The sequence below is a fragment of the Astatotilapia calliptera genome, chromosome 4, assembly GCF_900246225.1.
Source record: "Astatotilapia calliptera chromosome 4, fAstCal1.2, whole genome shotgun sequence".
NCBI classification, from domain to species: Eukaryota; Metazoa; Chordata; class Actinopteri; order Cichliformes; family Cichlidae; genus Astatotilapia; species Astatotilapia calliptera.
In genome coordinates this window covers 4810455-4818657 of record NC_039305.1, presented here as the reverse complement: position 1 = coordinate 4818657, position 8203 = coordinate 4810455, and positions in this window count along the sequence as shown.

Here is an 8203-nt window from a genome sequence, read left to right as displayed (position 1 = left end):
TGAGAACCAGACTAAAGCAGATTTTTTTCCTGTTTTGTGCTACACGTGAAAACTCATCATGTGCGATGAGTTTGTGCGTGAAAGCCGCGAGACAAATAGATCTTCCTATTTAAGACAGCAAATATCTTTCAAAATGTTGAACTAGTCCTTTAAAAATGCCAACTGATACTTTACATCTGGCAGGCAGTATTTTTATACAGTTCTCTTTACATGTTTATCCTCAGTGCTCTTTTACCTTATTCCCTCTGACATCAGTCACTGTTGATGTTAATATTGTCTATATTATCTAGGGTTTGTATTTTCTTTGTTGTGGTCTGGTGTGTGAAATGATGAATTTTAGGCCAGAAGCTGTTTCAATTTTGTTGTTTGTTTAAATTTACTTGTTATTTTACTCTTACTTATTATTTAAATTTGTTAATTGCTGTAAAATATCATCTTCTGTCCCACTGAACTGCCTTTCATTTCAAATTGAGCTTCATGAACTGCCTCCCTACATCCTTGAGTCTCAATGCAGAGTCACAGGTCCAGATTGTGTGTATACTGTATGTAATAAAATCTTAGAGATTTATTTAAAGTAACTGCACTTCTCTTGTGTTTCCTCTGCTGCTAAAGGAACTTGTGCAATCTGTGGGAGGATTTGCAGTCAAAGGGGGACACGCGTCAGTGTTTGGTGACTAAAGACAGTGGAAAAATCCTGCAGACAAAGATATTACTGAGTGGAAAGATTGCAACACACACATAAGCAGAATGCACACATTACACACGAGGCTGTAATGAGACAAAGACAGAGATACCAACACACTTAATCCTCTCAGTGAAGAGTTAGAGATGGGCGAGGCAGGGGAGAGTGATGGATGGGAGAGGAATCGGTAGGCGGCAGATGGCCAGAAAGACGTCAATCCTTTTCATTCTTCCCAGACAGCATAAGGGCTTTGTGGGTGATTGCAAGCAAGGCTGACGTTAGCTCAGGGACACGTCAGAGAGGAAAGCTGAGCAGAAAGGTGAACCCCCCCCCCCCCAAAGAGCTTCTGCAAAAACTGAAAATCGAAAACTCTCGTTTAGGTTCGTTAAAATTCGAGTTTGTCTCGATCGACATTTGCGGCTGATGGAGTCCAAAGAAGAAAGCGCTAATCTGCCCTATGGCATGAGAGAGCTGCCCCTTCAGCGCATGACGTGGGAATATCATGTCGCACCATCTGAAGGGAAACGAGGGTCAGGAATTTAATCACTGCAGCTATCACTGTTCAGAGCAGTTTGTGTGTGAGTGTTGGGGGTTTGGGGGGTCACGGGTCACAAGGAGCATCATCTGCTCCTTTCTATTATCTTCACTCCAGCTCTGTTTCAACATAACATCAGGACAAAAATTTAAGACACAGAAGCCATTTTCACAAACTAGACGAGAAAAACTCTTTTTGCAAAGAAATATATTTAAAGCAGTCAGTATTTAAAATTACAGGTGCTAAGAGGTATTCCTTATAGTATAAACAGAAATACAAAGAATTATATGATTACATTAATCAAAGTATGAATCTTGTAACTATTTTCATGGCTGAGTGCTCTGAGAAATAATGATCTGCTATATCATCATGTGGCCTGAAAGTTTTCCAAAGCTCAAATTGAAGCCCACAGCATCATAGCCAATTTCTAAAAAGCTGCGTGTGAAAAAATTACAACATCTCTTTTAAATAAATACATAACAGAGACAGATTTTGTCTTGAACTCTAAACTAATTCCATCTTTCCCTCTTCACATTCTAAATTGTGTTTTTTTTGGTAGCGTAGTATAAAAATAAAAGATAATTTATGCTCTGAGTTCGAGATGGTTTACAAACGTGATGATTTCAAGGTGGAACACATTAATCTGAAGTCTTTCTGGCATATTCTAAATCAGACCCACAAGAAGCAGGAGTGAGCCTGGCAGCCTGGTTTGGTTTTAAAACTCAGTCTGACATCTAGAGGCTGGATCGCTCGGCACATCAGCCTGCAGCTCTGACTCAGAACATTTCTGAGATTTCACAATTTTATCAAAGAACCTGACTCACACTTTGTCCAGTACCATCGCCTCCTGTACACATGCCTCGTGATGCTTCTGTAAACATGTTTAGACTTGAGCACTCGTCATTACATTTTCCCACAGTCGCTGCACACGGAGTCACGCAGAAGGAATTCGAAAATGCGTGAGTGATAAAATGCGACCTTTGTTCAGTAAGGAAAGATGTATACATGATCATCTGCACTCAGAATACAAACAGGTAACACTATGCCCACATGCACAAGATAACTTACAAAACCAGCTTTTAAAGTCTGAAATGATTCATGTTCCTTACTTGTTCTATTCAGCTAATACTCGTTACAAAATCAAGGACCCGTATCTCTCTTCTCTCACTGTAATCTTGGCATCTTGATACTTAAGATTGATTGAAGATTGAAAAAATATTTCTGAATATATGTTTTCCACATCGTTTGGCCAGAAGACAGTCTGAAATCTGTACGACTGTATATCATCACATGAGCGCATGCCACAATAGATTACACCAGAAATACTTCTGAAGGAATTTTCTTTTTCTTACGCAGGATCGCAGGGAGTCATTCTGAAGAGGGCACCCTCAGAGGTCGCTCACTGGTGCCTTACTGTAAGAATGTAATGACTTGGCGTCTGGAGACTTCTCCAGAGCTCCTCTTTACTAATTTTAGAGGAAAGACCTTGCATAGTTCACATGCCCTGTCTGTTGTGTGAGATCTGCCACTTACGTAATGTCTTCTGAGACTGACGTATAGAAAGGAATGCACGGCTCAATGCCTTTTTCTGTGTAAATACTGCCTGTTATCACAAAGGTTTTCTTATTCGACACAGTGTGTACGCTCGCGTCAGCTGTTTTCTATTCTTCTCAGATGAGTTTCTGTGTAAGACATTAGCTGATTTCATTGTGCGTCAAATGACCCGTTCACACAAGATTCATTTCATAATGCATACTGATAAAAAAAAAAAAAAACATAAAGATGAATGGAAACCATGCTGTTTTAGCAGCTGAAACGACCTTTTATGTGCTCTTTAAACTCATACGGGAGTACCTTTTTAAATTTGCTACATCTAAAATGTTCTAATCAGATCTTTATACCATACTTGGTTTAGGGAGGAAGCATTTCCTGCAACGGCACCTGCCTCTGAAAGTTGCCAACTCTTCATCCACTCAGTACTAAGAGGACAATATTTGAATAAGTGGGCTACAAACATTGTACAGATGTGGACAACCAGCCTGTCTGGTGTGGTTACTCAGTTGTGAAACCACATATACTTCAAGATTTAGGTGATTCCTGGTTTAGGTGTGTCGACCATGGTTCACTGCACATCATTGCAATGCACCGATTTGATTTGTAAAATTACAATAAAAGTCTATAAATATAAAGTCTATAATTTAAAAAAACAGACATTTTCATGACTTTCGCATTGTATTATCCATCTTCTTCTACTTATTTGGGGCTGGGTGCGGGGGCAGCGGCAGAAAAGCCCAGACCTCCCTCTCCCCAGACACCTCCTCCAGCTTGTCCTGCAGGCCAGCCGAGAGATATAATCCCTCCAGCGTGTCCTGGGTCTGCCCTGCGGCCTCCTCCCGGAGGGACATGCCCGAACCCCCTCAACTGGCTCCTTTCAATGTGGAGGAGCAGTGGCTCTACTCTGAGCCCCTCCCAGATGCCGAACTTCTCACCCTATCTCTAAAGCTGGGCATAACCTGTGCGATTTTTGGGCGATTTTTCAGTTGTGCGACTGTTTTGGGGATCGGCCCGAGTTTCGCCTTAATCATGTGTCGTGCATGGTGTAGTATACATGGGGTAACGAGAAGCGATTAACACCTCACGACCAGCTCCCGATCAGCAATCGTATGGTCGCAAGAAAATCAAACCTGTTTGAAATCCTGTCGCCCCTCGTCAGGATATCAATGCAACCTCTCACATCCTCTCACACTGCGCATGCGCAAACACAGAAATGGAAGTAAAAAAGATGGAGTAGCATGGCAGCGCAGTGTTAGAACTTTGGCAAGCTCATCCGAGCCTTTTCGATGTGGTCTAACAAAATCATTTCGACCGCAACAACCGTGAAAAGAGTTGGATGGACACTGCTGCTCAACTGCAGCTGCCTGGTCAATGTTTTTCATTAGCAATTTAGCAAAGTTGATTGGTGGTGTGTGTGTCTGTGTTAGTGAAAGAGAGAGAGGGTGAGCAAGATGCAGATTTTGTGTTAAGCTTCATGTTATGGACGCACAGTGTGAGCACTCAGGTCGCATCAGAGCATCAGGCCCTGCATCGTGACTCATGAACTTCTAACCCCCGAGATTCAGTCGTACAGTTTGAGCAGGGGCTGAATAACGCAGCTGAAAAAATCCTAGTGTTTGTCCAGCTTAAGAGAATGGCCAGGCACCCTTCGGAGGAAGCTCATTTCTGCTGCTTGTATCCGCGATCTTGCTCTTTCAGTCACTACCCACAGCTTGTGACCATAGGTGAGGGTAGGACTGGCGGATTGGCGGTGGTAGGATCGACCGGTAAATTGAGAGCTTCGCTTTTACACTCAGCTCTCTCTTCACCCATACCTCATTGTATTATTTTTATTTTTAGTTACTTTCTATTATTGCGATCCTAAAGTCATGTTAAAAGAATAGACTGAAAAATACAGACCAGGAAAATAATCTAAAACCTAAAAATACCATATAAATGATCTGACTGAGAGGGATCTCTTGTGACCCGAGCCCATGTGTCACAAGTGCTATACAATTAGTTTGTCCTTAATAATGAGCTGCAGCCGAGCATCTATGGAAGACATAACCAGCCAAAATCATAAATAAAACATTATCCAGATGACTTGCTTCTGTATTCATAGGAAAAGTAGTAAAAGTTTGGGGAAAATAAAAAGATGGAACAATGCAAAACATAAATAAATAATTAATCAATGACATTTTGATAAATAAAGATAATTCGGTGAATTAATAAGAAAGGAAAAATGCTTGAGAGGCAAGGTGAGGCAGAAATATAAACTTTGTAACATTTTATGACCTGATTCATGTTTCCATTATATTTTTATGTTATTTTGATCTTCTTTTGGTTGCAGTTAACATCACAATCATTGAATTAGATTCTCTGTAAACAGTCTGTGACTGATCCACTGATTATTAAACAGCTGCCTCTTTGTTGCTTTCTGCTGTGACTAAATTTATTCTGTACCCACATCATGCTTTTAGCTTTATTACAGCCACCCTTCAGTCCCGAAGAGTGTTTGAGACAAAGAACAGATTTTAGATTTACTATAAAGACAAACTGACGTTGCGCAGCGCAGTGTATCAAAGAAAATCAGTGACACAAGGATTATGTTGTGGTAACTACTTCATCCAGAACACCCCGTGACAGAAAGCTGTTCTGCCCCCAGCAAATACCATTTCTGCCACCCACCCCCTCTGCTCTGTATCGGTTACACATAACACATAAACTGGCTCCGGTCCAACTACATGAACTCTGTCTGCACCACTGCCAGCCGATGAGCAAGCTCTTTGTTATCCTCATAAGCATAAGATTGCAGCGCCACATTTCTGCCATAACTCTGACAAATGCAGGGCATCAACACCTTAAACACTCCCGCCACTTTTAGCTGCTCTATAATAGTTTTATCTTCATGGGATATCCAATTTACTCAGTCAAATGTGCAGCAAATGGACATGCATTAAAAAGACAAAGTAGTCTAACCTATAAGCAATTTAGAATCGCCAACTGACCCACAGTAATCCCACTAACTGCATGTTAGTGGGAGTTTAGGAGTTTAGATTGTGGGAGGATGTCAGAGTACCTGGAGAGATCCCATCCTGATACAGGGAGAACATGCAACTCCACGTATAAAGGCTGCGCAAGCAAAATATGTGAAAAGATTTTAAAATGACTTGGTGAAAAATAAATATTGTTATAGCTAACTTCATTATCTGCACATTTACTCAGCTGGTTCTTCCTGCTCTTGTGCAATCACTCTGTCCTTGCCTCCTTTGCACTGACAATCATACACAAACACTTTACATTCAGCTAAACATAACAATATAATGTGATAATTATTGTAAGAGCAGGCTGGGAATCCATATTTGATATGAGTATAGCACACAGCTTGGTTATGTGAAATCATCGTCATGAATTTCTCGCCCACACTGTCATCCTCTCTCAGTCTTTGTGCTGTAACCCAAAAGTTAAATGTAACAGGGAAACACAACTTACAAATGAATAAAAGGCATAAACTGCTCCATTTCAATTTATAACAATATTCAGACTGAAAGCAGGGTGCTACTGAACATGAACTGACCAGGATCAGGATCGGTACTGTAAACAAGCAACAGAACAGGAATAGAAATGTTTTAACAAACTAAAATAACAAAGTACATCAGCTCATTTGCTGGTAATACCAGCAGACTAGTGGCTCAGAAAGCTAGAATTAGCTAATAATCTCTAATGATTTAGGCTACAACACCTCTGAGTGAGCGCACTGTAACATCATGACATCAGCAAGACTGCACAGTTTTCATTCTCTCCTGACTCCAAGTTGGCAAAATATAACATTAGAAGAATGTCAATGTCAGAAAATAATACTAACATACATTATCATTACTACTATTACTATAATATTATACTAATATATATAGTAAAGGGGAAGGTCTATACTAGACCTCAGACCCGCCCCTTTCCTGATGAGTGCCCTTTTCTTGAGGCATTTTTAATTTATTTATTTTTTTGTAATTTGTGTGTGCATGTGGAGTCCTGCCTTTGCCCCTCAACAGTATCATTTAACTGTTAATCATAATTTTGCTAAATAAAAGGACCTGGCTTGCATCAGTCACATGACCACCATTTACCAATGCTCACCCTCGACAGGAGAGTCCGCTGGTTACGAGCTGGACCAAACTCAGAAAGAGCACGTGCATTTTTTGCCACCTGGGCGGTAGCGACTGTACGACATAGGAGTAGTAGGTTATTATGTACACGTTGGTAAGATGTCTGTGAAGGTTCTCAGTCATCCAGGTCATTGTAGTCAAAGGAGCTTGCAAAGTAAAGCGTCTGGACTTCTTTAAGTTTCTTAAAGACGTTTCACCTCTCATCCGAGAAGCTTCTTCAGTTCTAAGGTCAAATGGTGGGGAGTCCCAGATTTAAACTAAATGAGAGGTGAGATGAGAGGTGAAACGTATTCAAGCAACTTAAAGAAGTCCAGACGCTTTTTTTTTTTTTTTGCCTGTCCCATTTGGTTCTTTAGCCGTCAGAATTGTTGTCTGAAGACCAACAAGGATACCCAATGGATTTACTTTGCCAAATGGATCATCGTGGCATTGCCGTATTGATCCATTTGATCGACCTTTGTTTTTATTATTTATTATATTTTATTTTCAGATGTTACAGACGGGACAGACATGAGTGAGGGATAGGAAAGGGAGAGAGAAAGAGGAAGGAAAAGAAAAACAGAAGGGGAGAGGGACAGTGAGAAAGGGGGGGAGAAAAAAAATAAAAATCTCCTGGATCACCTGTTGAGAGAAGAAGAATAGAAAACAAGCAAAAAAAACCCCAAACAAACCAAAGCAACATACTAAACACAACACCATCGCATTAATCTAGCTAAGTGTAAACAGCAGTAAATACTAAAAATTCAATGTTGTTGTGCAGCAGGCAGGACAGACAGCGCACAATGTGCTTTGAAGTAGCAGCCAAGAAAGGTGTAATTTAAGTCTACGAGCAGTGAACATCCGTGGGCATACCTGTGTGGATCAGCGCGCTTGTATTCAAATGGTTTCCACATGTAATGGTCTGCAAGAGGATGTAGGGAGCCATAGCCCCGTCCCCCAGGGCATGAAGCAGGCATGGAGGAGATCCAGGCCCCAGACATCCAGAGGCCTCAGAGTGCGAGAGCCCAAGGAGGACCACCGGAGGGGCATCCGTGCCACCCTCATGGGAAGGGCTGAGGATCCCCAGACGAGGCGTCACCCAGTAGCCACCGAGCAGAAGCTAGAGGGGGCTGCACCGGCGTGCCCGCCGGCTCTGCCGGCAACCAGCTGTGCCAGAGTGAACCGAGCTGCAGGCCCAGAGGCCGGAGGCCCGAGGGCCCCCCGCACCCCGGAGGAGGCCTGACCGAGCAACAGGCGCCAGGCCCCGCCGGTAGCCACCGGGAGTGAGCCGATACATACCTGAGTGCCCAG